This window comes from Rhinatrema bivittatum, chromosome 2 (assembly GCF_901001135.1).
Source record: "Rhinatrema bivittatum chromosome 2, aRhiBiv1.1, whole genome shotgun sequence".
Taxonomy (NCBI): domain Eukaryota; kingdom Metazoa; phylum Chordata; class Amphibia; order Gymnophiona; family Rhinatrematidae; genus Rhinatrema; species Rhinatrema bivittatum.
The window spans coordinates 287,351,295-287,367,590 of NC_042616.1; the positions used below are offsets into that span (position 1 = coordinate 287,351,295).

General features: G+C 48.3%; 1 protein-coding gene across 1 annotated transcript in view; it reads left to right on the forward strand.

The window, feature by feature from the left end:
* Positions 1-16,296, forward strand: part of CNTNAP2 (contactin associated protein like 2) — a 2,918,762-nt gene that overhangs the window by 2,721,004 nt on the left and 181,462 nt on the right. The gene's annotated exons all lie outside the window — the stretch shown is intronic.

The following is a 16,296-nucleotide window of genomic DNA, read 5'->3' on the forward strand; positions in this document are numbered from 1 at the left end:
TTTCCTTACTGGAGCCCTACAGAAGCCTTCTTCCCTTTGGGACCTCCTGAGTGCCTAGGCTGAAGGCAATTTTTCTCTCGTATCTTGACAGCTCTGCCCATTCTGGTGAGTTTCTGGATGACTCTCTTTCCAGCCAGGAACTCCTTAGGACTCCTTCCTCAGATAGGCAGTCTCTTCCTTTTCCAAAACTCTAACCAAGAACCATATCCCTTCTCAGTAACTATTTCTCCAAACTTCTCTCAAAACAGATGAAGTATTTCCAACATATCTATTGCTGGAGAATATGGTCAGGCGACTAGCATAGAGGGGTTTAAAAGAGGTTTGGATAAGTTCCTGGAGGAAAAGTCCATAACACATTATTAGCCAGGTAGATGTAGGGAAGCCACTGCTTATCCCTGGGAGTGAGTGATAGATCTAAGTTTTGGGATCTGCGGGGAATTTGTGACTAATGTTCCCTGTAAGCTATGGCATACACATAGGTCATGAAACAAGCACACACAGGAAAATATAGCATGTGTGACTGAGGTTAAGTATTCTACTAATATGTCATTTCTATGTAGGGATCTATAGCAGTTTGGCTTATTCTGTTTTCCTAATAGAAGGTGTATTGGTGTTTAGACCCTGTCATAATGTTTGCAGTTAGCACTGTTTTGGAATGGGAGGTTCATTATATTGTAATTGAAATTTAATTTGCTCATGGCTTTCTGATGACCACACCTAACATGCGTTAAAATAGTCCTGATATCATATGTGTTCCAAGTGTCTTGTTAGCTTTTATGCAGTGTTTTCTGGTTGACACTACAGCAATGCATGTAAATATATTGGGGCAGATTTTAAAACTTACGCGTGCGGCCTACATTTGTGCGCGCAATTTTACAACATGCGAGCATGTTATAAAATCAGGGGTCGGCGAGCAGAAGGGGGTGCACACTAGTGCAACTTGCGCGCGCCGAGCCCTCGGGGAGACCAGCTGGCTTTCCCCATTCCCTCCAAGGCCGCTCTGAAATGTGAGCGGCCTCAGAAGGAACTTTCCTTCCCTCCCCACCCACCTTCCCCTCCCTTCCCCTACCTGTCCTGCCCCCTGCCCTAAATAACCCCCCCCCCCCCCCATACCTTTGTTGTAGAAGTTACGCCTGACAAGAGGCTATATGTGTGCTGCTGGGCCTTTTGAAAACAGGCCCAGCACATGTAACCCCCCTATGAGCATAAATCTTTTAAAATCTGCCCCATACCATTATATACACCATTGTGATACTTTTTCTTTAAAATACTGTACTTTGTGTCCTTTATCATGTTAAGTCTTTTATTATAAATGCGTAATTTTAAATTGTGTGTGCAGAGGGCCGTGCAGAGGAAGGCCGGGCACAAAGCTGTGCCTAATACCCTTGCACTGGCTCTGATTAGAAAAAGAAAACTAAAATAAATGTTTAAAAAAAAAGCCAGAATGAGGAGGGGCCAGCACAGTAATTGTTTGTACAGGGCAGCAAATGAACTAGCGTGTATGTGTGTGTGTGTGTGCGTTCCATGCTCCCCCGATCCATGACAATCTCAGGGTGACTGAAAATCAAAAGTTCCCAGGTATGCTCATCGCGCCAGGAAGTGCCTGCCCCTAAGGTCTGAATCTGCTCATTAATCTGATGGTGCAGCGTGGGTCCCTGTTGACAGTGAGTGGGGTGGGCTTTCTCAAAAAGCAGAAATAGGCAGGGGCAAATGCTGGGGAAAGGAACAAAGAAATCAGGGGCAGAGGCAGGGGAATTGGAGGGGGGGGAGGCAGGCAGGGGTAGTTGTCATGGCATAATGCCAGCGTTTTACACCCCAAGGACAGAGCGGGGCTGGAGACTGGCAAGACTGGTTTGCGCAGAACAAGAATCAGGAATTTTGCCTGTACCCGCCACCTTCCCCTTGGTTTAAGCCCTCAGTTGCCGGTGGCCAGCAGTACTTGAAATGGAACAGACACATACCAAGGGCTGATAGTAAAGGTCACCCACTCAGGCAAGGCTGAGGTGCGGAAGCAGGAAACAAAAAAAATGCCAATTAAAACAGACGAAAGACAGACACAGCAAGACAAGACTAGGAGCAAACAAACAAGAACAAGGCAAAACAAATTAGGACAAGAAGGCCATAAATTAGAGACAAAAAGAAATGGGTCAGAAAAATTAAGGCAAAAGGGCCACAGATTAGAGCCAAACAAGACTAGGGCAGGAATACACCAAAGACCAGAGCTAGGACCAACCAGAACCCAAGCTGAGGTAAGCTGCATAATGTGAGGCAGCCTTTTAAGTGTGGCAGTGATGGAAGAACATGGCCGCCAGCAGCAGGACCTCCAAGCCATAGAGCCTGGTGAGGACCTCTGCTGGCGGGAGGCACAAACTGCCCACAGACCCTCATAGTAGAGACTGGTGAATGAGTAGTGGATATGATCTATGGTGGGGATGGAATTATATGGGGAAGACTGCTGGAGATCAGGCAGCCTTGGGGGAAGTGGTCAGTGGGTACTAAGGAGAAGAGTTCTGTTCCTGGGGATGAGCCTAGAGGGAGGGTTGCTGGGGGGATCAGCCTGGAGAGAATGAGGTAGAAAAGGGGAGGTGCTGGCCGCAGATGGACCTGGGAGGGGGAGAAGGGGGAGAGTGCTGCTGGCATCCAGCTTGAGGGGCTGGGTGTGGGGGAGAGGAGAAGGGGTTCAGTTTGGGGAGGAAAGGATGAGAAGGGGAAATTCTGTGGTCCATCTAGATGAGAGTGGGATGGTTGGAATGAAAGGGCTGGGGTCCATTTAGGGAAGGGGAAAGTGCTGGTGTCTGTCCCGGGGAGGTGGGAAAGGGGAGAATGCTGAGGTCCTCCCTGGGAAGGAGAGTAGGGAGAATGCCTTGTTCATAGAAGGGTGACCACATCTCAACAGTTTCCAGGTATGCTTTCAACTTCTTTTTCACTCAAGGCACAATTAAGCTCTGGAATTTATTGCCAGAGGATGTGATTAGTGTAGTTAGTGTAGCTGTGTTTAAAAAAGGTTTGGATAAGTTCTTGGAGGAGAAGTCCATTAATGGTTATTAATCAGTTATACTTAGGGAATAGCCACTGCTATTAATTGCATCAGTAGCATGGGATCTTCTTAGTGTTTGGGTAATTGCCAGGTTCTTGTGGCCTGGTTTGGCCTCTGTTGGAAACAGGATGCTGGGCTTGATGGACCCTTGGTCTGACCCAGCATGGTAATGTCTTATGTTCTTATGTTCTTACTTGGAAACCCCTCATTTTTGTCTGCACATTTCTATTTTTAATTTTGGTCCCTTATTCGTGAGGATCTGTCTATGTTCTGGGCGTATGACAAGAGGTGAAGGATTTTTCTAGTGTTTAGTTTTTTATGTAGGGATCTGTTTTCCCAGTAGGAAGTGTAAGGGTGTTCTAGGGCCCATTACTATATTTGCAGCGCTGCTTTTCATAGGAAGGGTTGTTGCTGAGTGATGGGCAATGGATGGGATCATCATGGCTTAAAGACACACACTCCTTTTTTCAACCTCTACTGCTTAACAAGCTAGCAATTACTGATCAGTTGGGTAGAGGTTAAAGGTCAGTTCTGGTAGAGGTTAAGAATCACATCCATGCACCTTTGGGGCTAGAGTCATATTTGTCTCTAAGGTAGATTATAAATATGATATTTTAAATTAAAAACATACATGCATTTAATAGAGGCTCCCAATTTGTGGTGGTGTGCAGAGAGTGAGGGTGCACCTTTTTCACTTGGCCATGGGTGCCAAATTGCCTGGCTATAGCTCTGACATTGGGCACAGATTCATACACTGCTTCTAAAACGTTGCACACGAGAACAATTTTACGCTTACAGCCCGCAAGAAATTATTCATTTATTTATTTAAAATATTTATATGCTGCCTAAAACACAGTTCTAGGCAGCTTGCAATCGAGTTCATACATAAAAGCATTAAAGAGAACAATGTTTGTGATCCAAACTGGCTACTGTCAGAGACAGGATGCTGTGTGCGATGGCATTTGGTCTGGCCTGGCCTGGCATATCTTATGGGGTTTTTTTGTTCTTAATTAGAGTATTATAGCAACATGCAACCAGTCTTATATTAGGGAATTGTGGACCCTTGGCCTGAGGTGAGGGTTGATGCTACCTGAATATTTGGGCCCCACTGGTCCCCACCGTAGGGAGGCGAGGCTGGCCGGGAACAGAGGCAAGCTGGAACATCACCTGTGCCGACCCTCGTTCCCCGCAGTTGAGCCCTTGGGTGCCGGGGCTGGCAGGACTTAGGAGCACCGCTGTGGGGCTGGTCCCGGAGAGGGTAGACGACTTGGTGCAGAGAGATTAGGCACAGTCCGAGACAGGAGCACTCTCGGAAGGGAGGAGGAGAAAGAGTCTCAAGGAGTGCAAGGCCACTGCAGCTCTGAAGAAAGTAGAGCAGGACCACATGGGAGTGGCCTCGAGGTGAGGAGGTGCAAGTGTAGAGACACGAACTGTGGTATGCTGAATAAGGACCAGAGCGGAAAACCCAATGTAGCAGTGCCAGTAGTGGCACAGAGGAACTGCTTGAGACCCGGCAATGCGGTGACAGGGCCTTCTGTAGTAGCAGCGCTGGGGAGTGCCCCGAGGAGCGGGGACTCTGAGACACAGTCTGGAAGAGCACAGCGCTGAGTCAAGTCTTATTTATTTATTTATTTAACAACTTTTAATATACCGACGTTCGTTTGGCACATCACGCCGGTTTACAATTAACTCAAATAGAGGAGGAATTACAATGAACAGGGATCAGGGGATGGGAGCAGGCCTGAAAGAGGAGGGGGGGTAAGGGAGACAGGAGAAGAGAGGGAAAAAATAGGTAGCGTGAAATAGAGAATAACAAACAACCGTCAAAATAGAAGGAACTTATTTACAGAAAGATCTATTTACAATAATTGCAACTAAAATAAGATTGTTTACCTCAGTTTAACTGAACAATTTTGTAATATTGCAGTACAATAAAATGATAGGGCGGTGGGGGGATGGGGGGATGGCAATGAACTATTGCCTTAGGAGAGGGGAAGGGCGGGCGGAGGAGACTAGGAGAGGGGGACTGGGTGGGTGCGTCTAGGTTTGGTTGGATTCAGGATAGGCCTTTCTGAAAAGCCAAGTTTTGATACCTTTTTTGAAGTCTTGATGAGAAAGGGCACTGTAGCAAAGTCCTCAAAGAGAAGTGCCGTGGGGGTCCCAAGGAGCAGAGGGCACTGCGGTAGGGACTCACAAGTAGAGGCACAGAGCCAGGCCCCAAGGAGCGGGAAGCATTGAGAGGGAGTCCGAGTGGAGTAGCGCTGAGCCAGAGCCCGAGGAGCGGGAAGCGCTGAGAGAGAGTCCGGATGAAGTGGCGCTGAGCTTGGCCCCGAAGAGCAGGAAGTGCTGGGAGAAAGTCCAGGTGGAGTAGCGTTGAGCCAGGGCATGCAGAGCGGGAAGCGCTGAGACAGGAACCCGAATGGAGAAGTGCAGAGGTCCAAAGGCAGGAACAACTGGTCTATGGAAAAGGAACTGGCCCAAAAGGAACCAAGGAACTCGTTGCCAAGTCGGTTAGTGGTGGCTAAAGGTGAAGCTTAAATATCCCGGGCGTGTGATATCATCAGCTGGGGACGAGCCTGGAATTCCCGCTATTGGCCCTTTAAAGGGAGGATAGATAGCGCGCACACGCGCCTAGGGAGGCCCTGGATCAGAATGCTGGTCGGCGGCATCCAGCCGCCACGTGGAGTGCAGGAAGCTGGGAGGAACACGGCGGCAGCGACTGACCACCACCGTGAGAGTACCGGGGGTTGAGAACCAAGCATGACATGAGGTGAGTTGAGCCTGCCGCGGGCAGCCACGGCCGGCAGCCATAACACCTTAGGTCTGCTACTCTCCCTACTTTCTTTTCCCTCCCTTCGCCTTTTGCCATTGGTTCAAGGGACTCTATTACATTTTAATTTTAGGAAGTCAAATTATGTTATACTGAATATATCCAAATTTTACAGTATTCTTTTTATGTTTTTTCAAGTCTGCCAGCTAGTAGCACACAGGGGCAATGTGGGAGCGGTGAGGCAACTTAAAAAACTCATGCTTTCTAGATCCTTTCCTGGCGAGTGGGGGGTTGGAGTCTTTCAAGGTCCTGAGGCAGATGGGATGTCTTCAGGTATCTCCCAGTACAAAAAGAAACACACAATTCCATGGAATTCCATGGCTGGATTTCCAAAATCAATCAATTTACTGGGGTACTTGATGCAAAGGAGTAACTTGGCAGATAGTACACATTTGTCTGGTGCAATCCATACAGAAATCAGAATACAAGTAGAGTCAGTAATCACACAGTCGCAGATATCTGTTGCACTAGAGAATGCTTTCCCCCAAACACCCTCATTTTGGGATTTCTCCTCTACTGGTATGTTCTCAGTGATGAGCCGATCTCTGTATGTTAGCAGAAGGAACTGGAAAATGCTCCTGAACAGTTACAGATGAGCTTCAGCTGATTTTCCGGTCCGGCCTTCGAGTCCGGTGAGCTGGGCGGTCGGCCGGGGCACCATGAGATGAGGGGGGCACCTTGGGAGCTGCCAGCTTCGTCCAGAAGCCGGGCAGTAGTAGTGATACTAGACGGCTGGTATAACAGCGCAAGCCTGCGATAGCTAGCAAAGGTAGCGCATGCCTGTGCTACCTACATCGGGGCGGAATCGGCCCCAGAAGAGGAGGAGTCGGGGCATCACCAGGGCCGACTCTGCGAGGACAGCGCGGACAGCGAAAAGGTAAGAAGCCTTTTCGCTGCCTATTTTGCGCCTAATAACTACACCTTTTATGGTGTAGTTATTCAGCGCAGGACCGCCCCCCCGTGACCACCGGATTTTCTAAGTTCTGCGAACTTAGAAAATCCAGCCCTAAGTCTCCCCAAAGGCTGGTGGGTTGGATTTTCCTCCATTCCCTCCCTGCCATGTCTGGCTGGCAGGAAGAGTGGCACTTAATAGCGCCTCAGCTTCCTCTTCCATGCTGGGTTGGGACCATACTAAGAGCCAGGAGATTATGGGATCTCATAGTTCAATCCATGAGACTGGCCTCGTGCAGCAGAAGATGATGATGTGCTATTAAGTGCTGCTCCTGCCAGCCTCAAGGGGCCCAAAGAAGAAATGGAGATACAGCTGCATGTAGTGTGGAGGGAGAGGAGAATTGGTGATTGAAATTACTGGCAATCGGGGCACAGAGCAGAAGACCTATGTCATATGGGTTGGTGAGGGCAGGCCCAAAAGCTCACGTTTGGCTATCATATTCTATTTATCTGTGCCCGTAAATGTTATTTTCTGCAACATCTGGAAGAGAAAAAAAAAATTCTTCACCAAAAAAATAAAAGTTAAAACTTGTGCAGATAAACCACCGTGAAACTTTTGCCCAATTTTTACATTTAAATGGATTTGATCAAAATTGCAACACAGCTCTTTTTTAATTCTGTTTACACATTTTTATTTTTCAGTGTCTTTTTTCCTTGTGTGAATTTGCAGGAAATTAAATTCATTGGCAAAAAAAAAAAAAAATTGTACGATTTTGAAATTTTGCATTCTGCACTATTTTTGCCAGCGCTTAACCTTGGCCGCTTGCATTATATGTTACCTGTGAAAGGAGAGGCTACTTCCTAGTTGCCCTTCCCGTGCCTCTCTGCTCCTGGAGAGGAGACTATTGGCTACCCCATCCTTCTCTATCTGCTTTTCCGTTTGTAATCTGTATGGTGGGCACCAGCATGCAAGAGGAAGGGGAATGTCATACAGCCAGGTTCAGTGCTAAGGTTTCCCTCCGGCAGCGCTGCAAGCAAAAATGTCAGAATTCCTCTCTTTTTAAGTGGGGGTCACGTGAGAAGTGGAGAAGGAAGAAAAGCAGTGGAAGGCTGGAATTATGGTTGATGGGAAGCAAAAATGAAGGGGGAAAAATCCCCCAATCAGATCTGTAATACTATGACACCTAAAGATGGATATGAGGGATGAGAGGTCTGCCATGCTGCTGCTCTTAGGAACACCCCTCCCTTTCACAGGGTTTGGGAGGGGAGATTACCAGAGCGTGAAAGATGTTATTCCATCCGCCATATGCGTCCTCCTCCTCGGAATTCACAAAACTTTTCTGTTGTAGAAATGCCATGATCACTTCCTGGAAATGTATTTTTAAAATTAGTATTAGGACCCAGGGATGGGGGTTACGCTGTTAAGTGAAGGATGAAGCCATTTTGGGAGCAGCCCTGGGGAAGTCTTTTTTTTTTTTTTTTTAATCATTTTCATTTATTCTAGTGGCACAAAGGAAGGAATCCTGTCAGGTGAGTAGCAGAAAATGGCAGTGAAAGTCAGGGGAATCAGTAGAAAGCAACATCAGAGAAGGTAAACTGAGCGAGACCAGCCAGCAATAAGAGGCTTACCGGAAATCCGAGTTGGAGAGGAGCGGAGCTGGGAGGGCCTGGTTGACTGGTGAGGGTCCAGAGGGTAAAGCAGAGATGGTGAGCGTGTGTGTGTGTGTGTGTCGATGGCCGCCATGCTGCTGGTGCCCAAGTACAAACACCGCGGCAAATACCGCAAGAATGCGGGCACGCTGAGCTCTGTCAGGTTAGAGCTGGAGAGGCGGAGGGAAGTGGCAAATTGCGGGGCCTTGAAGTGGCGAGGGCTGAGGGTGAGCGCTCCCTGAAGGCAGCGTGACCCAGCAGAGTGGGCATCTCGGGGTCAATGGGGGCGTCTTTTCCCGTCCCCCCGTCCCCCTTCCTTCTCCCTCACCTCCAAGGTCACTCGCTTCAGGAAATGCTGACTTTGGAAGCGTGCTGCTGCTGCTGCTGCTTCTGCAAAATGTTTCATTTTTGAACAGTTGAAAATGAGTATTCTCAGCTGCTTGGGAGGCTGTCAGAGAGATGCAGGGTTGCCATGGCGATCCCCATGTATTTATTGTAGCGGGGTATCACCCATGCCATCAGTGCCTGGCGCTGCAGCCAATCAGCAAACTCGGTGGCGGGTCGCCCACCCCACTCAAAGGCTTCCTGAGCTTTTCAAATTCCATAACATGGGATTAGTTAATTATGATTTCATGCTCTGTTGGAAGGCGACTGTAGCAATAGATCTGCCATGCGCTGTCTTCCGGAGTATTGATCGGCCGACTCTCTGACCCATGACGTTTCCTTGTATCACCTTAGCCGAGGAATAATTCCCCATCCTAGCTGCCTCTTCTGTGTCGAAAGAAAGAGCAACTTCTGTGGTTCAGGCGGCAGGCGTTCCCTGCTTCAGGAGGGAGGGGGGCGGCCCATTGAAAACATTGCTTTCTTTAAAATCTGATGCAGCCCATCACAGACATTTGTGCAGCAAGCTCGCTAATCGTGCTCGCCTCCCCTCCCCCCACCCCCCCAAAAAAAAAAAAAGATTTTCGGAAAGCATGAGCATTTCGCGTTTCCAGGACAGGGTGGCCCTCTCGGCAGGAAAGGCGCAGGGAGGTGAAATCCTTTACTTGTGCTGTGAAACGGTGGGGGCGGTAAAGGAACAAATGCCTTTTACGCATATCGAGGGCCCATTTTGCCTTTCCATTGTGCCCTCAGTCACTGCCCTATTGTCCTGAGCCTCATTTGAGTATTATGTTGGGGGAAGAAGGGGAAAGGGGGCGTTTTATTAAATAACAGGCTCTCCAGTTTTGTTTTCCTGTTTGAGCCTGAATTTCCAGTCCCTCATCGGACAGTGAGGAGCTCTGAATCTATGCACCGGGTTGACAAAAATGAGAGAGGGCAACGGTGCTCAGTGGCACACACACAGGACGGAAGCACAGGAGTCTGCCCCTGGGACCCACTGCGCCCGCATAAATAGGGGAATACTGCGCTTAGCATCTGGAATTTGGTTTCTAACCTGAATAGACAAAATCTCATCAAAATGATAGGACTGACTGTATGTAATCGAGGCCCTGCGGATTTGGGCATGTGATTATATAGGGGCATTTGCCTGGTTTGATGGGTTCCCTGTAGCAGTTTTTGAAATTAACTGCGAAAGTCTCCATATTTTTGTTCAAGCCGCCCCACAGACCCTTCTGTTCAATATGCATTATTTTTTTTTCTCTCTTCAGAAGCTGTAACACTGAAACACAAGAATTAATAGCAGAAGGCCCTGCAATCCAATTTTTTTGCAGCTATGCTGTTTTTCTTTTGTAGCCACTTTTCCCCATTGTCAGTGGCTATAAAGCGTGGCCGGGTGTGCCTTTGGCATTCCTACCTCATGACCCATAATGGATTAAAAGGGGGATGGGGGTGATGTAAAAAAATACTGGCAGAGGCTTATTAATTCAGGATTCCTCAAGCACACAGCCGCAATGACACTGAAGCTATGTGTGTAATCGTGGCAAACGGAGTGAGAATTTGGTAATTTGGTTAATGGATTTGCCAGGGGCCAGAGGAGGTTTTCGGGAACAGATTCCCTGCACTGGCTTTCCTTGCAGGAAATAACACCATGTTTTTTTGCCCAGCAATGAAAATGTATACAGGCTAAACTCGGGAGCCTTAGAGCAAAAGATTATGATTGAATAAGAGGGAGGTGAAAGTTGCAGAATCTGAGTTGCGATATAGAAGAGTGTTCACAAGATGAGTCTCTTGCAAAATGCATAAAAATGAAAATAGTTTAAGAGGGAGGGGCCCAAGGAAGTTCAGAGGAGAGTGTGAGGCGCAGGTCTGCAGCCACTGAAACTTTAGGAATATTGGTGTCTGTAGGAAAGACCGATAGGCAGCAGTCTTAAGCTTCATACCACCTTCGCATTACATTGGCTTCCCATTGACCTGCATAATCAGATTTAAACTATTATGCTTTATCTTTCGGGCCCAGTATATAATGCAGGACCAGTTTATTTTAAAGAGAAAAATGCTTTCATTATCGACGTTTAAGACCATGACTCTCCGCTCAGTCTGTAAATCTTGTGGGTCCTTCTGCCGCAGCCTTCCAGCTAGTAAAATCTAGGAGGAGAGCTTCCTCCAGGAGCTGCTTCTAATCTCTGGAATGCTCTCCAGAGGAAGCAAAAAGAAAGGAGGAATTCTTTGCAATTCCCTGGTAAATGAAAAACCAGATGATTTGGTCAATGGGTGGGCCGCAGTCAGTTTGGCTGCAGCGTCCTTAAGCCACTGTACTGGGTTGTAGGTTTAGTTGTGATATGAATTCAGCTTACTAAATGCTATTGAATGTAATAGGGCGCCAGAGTGTGAGTAGGGAATGGGGCTTAATGATGAAAGTCAGGATTGCTTTCAGCTTTATATTGATTTTTATTCTCTTGTAAAGTGTGATTAATGTGATGAATTGTGATAATATATATATTTTCAGTGGTCATCCACATTGTACTGGCAGTTGCTGGAAAAGGCAGAATATAATTCTTGAATGAATTAAATCCTCACGAGAGGGCAGATAGCCCTGTTAAGCTGGTAAACCTGAGGGAACATGATTTAAAGGGGAAGGAAGGGAGAGTGAAATGAAGGACGACTTGCTCTGAACTTGCTTGATGGCAGAAGTGAGACAGGTTTGGAAATAAGAAATAGGAGGCTCTATCAGTAGTCAACACAGAATCATACATAAGGAAAAGCAGCTTTATTCTGAAGTTCTAGCAGATTGTGAAGCAACAGAGAAATGGGCTGAGTGATTACAATAGAACAGCTACAGTCAGGAATTTGCAAAGGAAGCAGAGAAAAATATCCAGAGATTTTAGGAAGAAGTCAGCCAGCCCAGGGCACTGTGCACTGGTAAAGAAGATGTATATGTGGTTTATTTTTTTTCTGAAGGATTGGTCCATACGCTTGGGCTAATGAACATCTCAGCCCCACCATTCTGTTTCCGGCTAAACCTTCACTGCCTTCAAGGACCAGTTCACTAGCTTCATGTCTATCTATGAAGCTAGTGAATTACCCCTTCCCTCTTAGAAAAAGAGACTGTGTGGAAGTGCTGAAGAAGTAGTATGGGCATAGTTAATTTATATTTGGGTTTTCTGAGCAGGCCTTGTTGAGGAGGTGGAGCCTTGGCCCGATGTGGGGTCAGTGCTACCTGTGAGGGAAGGCCCCCGCAGGTCCCCACCATCAGGAGGTGAGACCGGACGGGAAGCAGAGGCAAACAGGAACTTCGCCAGTACCAGCCCTTGTTCCCCGCAGGATGAGCCCTTGGGTGCCGGGGCCAGTTGGTCTTAGGTGGGCCTCTGCGTGGATGATCCCGGGGATGGCCAGGCGTGGAGCGAGACAAGGAACGGTAAGGATCCAGTCCAGGGGTCACAGCAGGCAACAAGAGAAGTCAGGTCCAATCCAGGGTTCAGAGGCAGGCGGCAAACTCGTAGTCGGGGTCCAGGGGTCAGAGTCAGGCAACAAACTCGTAGTCGGGTCCGGTCCAGGGGTCAAGCCAAAGTCAGTCCAAAAAGCAAGGCAAAGGAACTAAGGCAGGGCAGGAAACGGAGGGTGAAACTCAAGATCAGGAACAAGCAAGAACGAAGACTGGAACCCAGGATCAGGAACATGGCAACCCAGGAACTACGCTCGGGACAAGTGAGGCAACCTGTTGCCAAGGCAGGCTCTGAGTGGCAGAGCTTGCCTTAAAAACTCTGAGCCGCTGACTTCATCAGTGGGGTTCACATGAACTTTTCCCGCCGCAGCCCCTTTAAATCTTGGTGCGCGGCGCACACACGGGACTAGGAGCAGGACACCGAGGAAAGCAGCGGTGGCAGGCGCCACCAGAGGAGAGGAGATGCAGGCCGACGGAGGGGAACCCCTCACCACAGCGGAGGAACCGGGACACGCGGCAGTGGCACGGCTGCGAAGAGGGCTGCCCACCACTGCGAGAGCAGAAGGGACCGAGCTCGGAGCCTGGCGTCGGAAGGTAGGAGGTCCTGGCCTGAGGCCTCCTTGGCCTGAAATCATAACAGACCTCATACCTGAGTAGGGAGAGTGGGAGAGTGGTCAGGAGAGATCACTGCAGTCAGGCTAAGGGAAGCAGCAGTTGGACTACAGCACTTACTATTAAGCTGTAATTCAGACCAGTACACTGGGCTTAGGGAAAGAAGAACGCTATGCAGTGGCATACCTAAAGTATTTGGCACCCAGGGTAGATAATTCCTTTGCCGCCACCCCCACCCCCCCAGATTCACTTCTCTGTCCCTCCTCCTCCCCCCCCCAGTGATCTCTGCTTCCCCTCTCCCTCACACAGGCTCTCTCTCTCTCTCGCACACACTTTCACACATCCCTTTACACAGGCTCCCTCCATTTCTCTCTCTCTCTCACATACACACCCCTTCACACAGCTCCCTCTCTCACACATAAACATGCACTCTCACACCAGTACACACACAGACATGTTCTAACACACAGACACACACAGACCCCTAGACACACACACACACACACACACACACACACAGACATGTTCTCACACACACATAGACACAAACATTCTCTCACTTCCTACCCCGCTCCCCATCAGAAGCACAGCAGCAGTTTCCTCCTTCAGCCCCCTGTGACAGACGGGGACTCTTCATTTTTCTTGAGGCGGCACGAGGGCTGCTGCGGCTCTACTTCCTGCATCTGTGGTGAGGAGGGTGGGGGCAGCGCTGTTGCTCTTCCTTCTGCTTCGGGCTGCAACTGCACGACCTTTCCTTCTTCCCGCCCACGCAGACCCACCACTTCCTCTTCCGGGCCGCGGGGGGGATGGGAAGAAGAAAAGGCTATACAGTTGCCGGCTTCAGACCCGTGGCACTCTAGGCGGCCACCCAGTGCTTCCACCACTCACAGCCCGGAGGCCTCCCTCTTCTACCACGAGCGGGATGGGCTTCGCTCGCGGCCGCTGACCTCCCGGCTGGCACACACCCCCTCCTGGCTGTCACCTGGGGCGGACCGCACCCGCTCTTAGTACGCCACTGATGCTATATACAGTGAAGGAAAGAACAAAAGCTTTCCAGTGGAAGTGGTGGAGACAAGGACAGTGCCTTTAGTAAAAAAGCTTGGGACAAGTACAAGAGATCTCTGAGGGAGTGGTAGAGATTGTAGAGCTGAGTAGTTGTTGGTGTGCATGGTCTTTTTTCTGCCATCAAGTTTCTATGCTTCAATGTTTCTCTGTAAAAGGGGAAAAAGGAATTATTTATTGTCGGACCATTTCGGTTCATCATCGATTCCTGCTTTCGTATGTCGTGCTTTGTTTTTGCTAAGAATGTTTGGGGCACCTTTATTTTTGTTAGTTAAATTTTACTCTTTTTCTTATATTCTTTAATTAGGCCCCTTTCATCCCAGACCCTAAGGCCTGCCAAAACTCCCTCTCCCCACTTCCCCTTGATTTCATGGGGTCCTAGCAATTGGTCAATAAATAGCAATCAACAGTGGCAAACCTCAACCAGTTGGAGTGGAGACCTGATCGTTTACTCCTTGCTTTATTGGTTTATTAGGGTTCATAATCTTTGTTTGTGTAACCCCCATCTCCGGGTGCTGTCCTAACACCAATGAGGCCATAAAAGAATGTGTTTTCTGATGGGGCTGCATCTTTCAGGCTAACTCTGTCACCGTCTGTTCAACCCAAGTCCTGAGTCCTTTGTTGACGTGAGGGTGGGGGGGGGGGGGGGGGTGGAGAGGATTCTCACCTCCTAGACCCAGAGTGACGGCGGTGCCTTTGTATTCTTTTTCCCCTGGGAATTAATGCCTCCTTTCACTGTTTGCTGTCAGTGCGAAATAATACACAGGAGACTCTGGTTGAGTGTCCAAAATAAAAGCCTTTACTGATGGCGACTGTTTCAATCTGTAAAGCAATTCACAAATGCTGTTAAATAAATGGATAATCAGGTACAATAAACACAGTCCCCCAGCACCACTGATGGGTCTTCCTTGTACAGATCTTCCCTCTGTCTGTGCAAGTGTCTCATCACCCAGACCATTGATGCCCTCACTCTCCAGGGTTTGGCCAGGTGAGGTCCTCTAAATCTGGTAAAAAAAAAAAAAAAAATAGGTACTTGCAGTCTTTGCACAGAGAGTCAAAATCCTCTATCCCCTTGGCTCAAAGACTCCTATCTGGGAATCCTCACTAGGTTTCCTGATGGTTTTACCTACAGTTAGATATCTCTCTCAGTTTCTCACACTTCTTCTCCTGTCTCACATCCCAAGTTGGAAGGGAACCCCTCAGGAGCACCCAACTCATGCTGTTCCTCCACAATTAGGAAGGGAGGCAGCAAAACTCTTCCTCCTGGTTCTTCTAACAAAATTCCGCTTCCCAAAAACTTAATCCAAAAACACTAGAAAGTCCTCGCATCAGGTCACCACCATACCTCTGGTCTCTGGAATAGGTTGCAGATGGGCAGGGCTTCCTTATACTGGGGCCCCAAAGAAAGGGTTCTTTGTGCTTCTTCCCCAGACGACACCCAAGAGTCTTGTAAAGCTTATTAGCACATGAATTGTCCAAAAAGCCCAAAACAACCTGGGATGCAACCCTACCAGCCAGTGAATGGACTGGAAGAGTATATCCCTGACCTTGCTCAGGATCACCGTGCTCAGGATCCAAATAGGCCCAAAAATACAAATAAGAATAATCTCCTCCTCTACTCTCCAAACTCAGGCTGCACTGCCCCAGTCTTCTTAAGAGAGCTGCTTATAAAACCTTTCAATCTGGATGGCCACCTCCTTCAGTGGGAGGGGCTGTAAGGAATGGTGCCTCCCCACATTCCTAACCTATACTCCACTAGCTAACAGGAACTCACATGGGCCATAATGGTAATGAGCCCAGAGGGGCTATTACATTTGCAATCCTATAAATTCTGACAACAGGCAACAATACAGATTAGGGGACACGTTTTCTTTCACAAATTATGATTTTTCAGCCCATCTCGCCTTACTATACTCCCAACAGGTGAAAGATAATATTATATAGAAACTGACTTGAGTGGCTAAGGAATACCAGGGAACAGATAGTGCAGAAGTGAGTTAGTAGGGTAGGAGGTGTTTTTTTTCTCAGGGTTTTACCAGAAGTCCTAGCAGAAGCACAGGTACTCATGTAGCCAGGTCTGTCGGGCAGGCTATGCATTTCTTGTGTTGACTAGATCAGTGTGGAGGGTTGGTGGTAGTAGGGCACCACTGGGAAAGGACACTGAGTGCTAGGAGACCATATTTTAGATACCAGCCACACTGGTGTTGGTGATTGTATGGATTGTTGTGGTATCTTGTGGTTGGACATGGGAGGGGTGCTGGAAGTGAACTGAAAAAGGGGTTCTTGCAAGCTTAGCTACCCAGGAGGGTGGAGTACAGTGGAGGAAGACTACAAAAACTGTCTTGTCATGGATAAGGAAATATATCCTCCCAGCAGTCAGGCTGTACAGAT